We start from the raw sequence: 2,433 nt of genomic DNA, 5'->3' as shown, positions 1-2,433 counted from the left end.
TTCTGTTCTGTCTGCTCCAGTTTTGAGAAATGCCCCCTATAGCGCTTTCCCGCGCGTTCACATACATGAGAATGCAGACAAAAATGGGACGCATGTCACAAAATTTGCATACTTTCCTGCATTGGAAATGAATGGGGATGTGTGCCATACGTGGGAAACAAACGTCTGCGAGCGTGCAGAAACACTACGGTGTGAATGGGGTTATGCTATGGAAAAAAAGAAGAGGAGAGGGTGTTGTCTTGTCTTCAGGTGTCAAAGTTGCTGCTCTATAGATACAGCAGGGAGAGTACGTTGTCACCCTAGGACCGGAAGTGTGTTACCGGTTGGATTACCAGGAAAAAAATAAATAATAAAAGAAAAAATTAAAACAAATAAAATAAATAAAAGGAATGCAACCACCACATCTAAGCTGCAATATACGGTATTACTTTTTTTTGTTCTTGGGTTAAGAAACAGCTTTATTAACAGTTTTAGGTATTAAATGTATATGTAAACCCAATCATCAACATCTCATATAGGGTTTCATGTGTTAATAGTATTTCCAAAGTCATGTTTCATCTCGATTAATTCTGCAGCTTGAATTAATTAAGTAATACTTGGTGATCTTGCCATGAAGGTCCTTGTTCAGACGGTTCCTGTTATAGGGTGGCAAAACACTGTCCGTGTCCACCAGATGTTCTCCTGAGTTGTCACCCTATCGCACACGATTTGAGGGTGTAAATGGCCATCCAGCAATTGATGGTGTGGTAACATGAACCAAGGAAGTGGCTGCAAGTTGGCTGCAGGAGATCAGCAGCAACGAGATGCGACAAAAGATGACAAACCTTTGAAAACGGGTATTTTATTTTAAATGGTGATCGGTCATATTAGAAACAATGCATTAGCAAACTAAATGCCATCCAGTTGGGTTTACTTAGAAGCATAGGAGGATCTACTTCAATACAAAGGTGCCATTTTTGACAGAAGATATACTTTGTGTGGATGTGGATTCTGTTCCTATTCTAAATAGATAGTTACTAAACAATCCCTGTCCCACCTTCTATATATTCACTAACTACTATCTAGAGTGCGGGCCTATTTCAACAATCTATTCAATTTAAATCCAAATTAGGTATGTCCTTGCATTACATAGTGCATGAGTAGGCAACTCCAGCTGTTTTAGAACTACAATTCCCATGAAGCATTGCAAATCTCTGACAGCCACAGGCATGATTCACAGAGGCCTGATGGGATTTGTAGTTTGATGGGATTTGTCATTTCATCACAGTTGAAGTTCCAAGGTTGCCTACACCAGACATAGTGATTGGCAAACCTGAATGAGATTGTGCATGAAATTGTAATGTTTGTGGTCACCTTTATTAGTAAATAAAAGATTTGCTTTCTGCAGTAATACAAGCTTTGCTGAATGGACATTAAAGGAGAAGTGCTAGGTGAGTAAAACACACTCTTCCCAATGCTTAGGACAGGGCAGTGACTATCAGTTTTCTGGGGGGGAAAAGGTGTACAAGAATAAAAGCTGACTAATTTAAGCACCCCTGGCAGTGTTATATGGTTTGTACTAGGGATGCACCGATACCGGTGTTTTGGTATCGAGTATGAGTACCAATATTTTTTTTCCAGTACTAGCCGATACCAATACCGGAAGTCCCATTAAGGAAGCCAGACGGTGTGTAATGACTCGCCACCTGGCTTCCTGATTAGCTGGGAAGCCGTCTCCATGCTCCCTCGTCACTAGGTGACGAGGAAGCATGAGGCCGGCTTTCTGACCAATCAGGAAGCCGGGCTGCATGTTATGATGCATTGCCCGGCTTCACGATTGGTCCAGAAGCTGGCCAATCAGGAAGCCAGCCAACGTGTCATTACACAGCGCCCGGCTTCCTGTCTGGCCGGGAAGCCGGCTCCATGCTCCCTCATCATCAGGTGACGAGAGAGCATGAAGCCGGCTTTCTGGCCAGTCAGAAAGCCGGGGGGCATGTAATGACTCGCTGCCCGGCTTCCTGTTACCGGAAGTATCGGGCTAGGCATCGGAGCATTTGGGCGAGTACGAGTACTCGACCAAATACTCGGCATTGGCACCGATACCGATATTAGTATCGGTGCATCTCTAGTTTGTACTAACCCTTTAACTGCAACTTTTGCTGGACAGCCTATTCTACATGTAAATAGGGAGACAAGTATAAATAAAAACATGTTTTTGTAAACTAAAAAGTATCTAAGGTTTAAAGAATCCCTGTCACCTTAAAATAAAAAACATGCTCCCTGCAAAAGAAGTCTTTTCACACTTACCACCAGACGCAGACCAGGCAAGCGTTTTTTTTTGCAGGGATAATTTTTTATTATTTCTAGGGATGCAACCAACTAATCGATTAATCAACAATAGTTTTCAACTATTCTCATTAGCGATTAGTTGGTTGGATCCCCTAGCTCTCTCCT

This window comes from Nanorana parkeri, unplaced genomic scaffold (genome assembly GCF_000935625.1).
Source record: "Nanorana parkeri isolate BGI_ZX_2015 unplaced genomic scaffold, ASM93562v1 scaffold730, whole genome shotgun sequence".
Classification (NCBI taxonomy): Eukaryota; Metazoa; Chordata; class Amphibia; order Anura; family Dicroglossidae; genus Nanorana; species Nanorana parkeri.
This window is presented reverse-complemented; position numbering follows the sequence as displayed.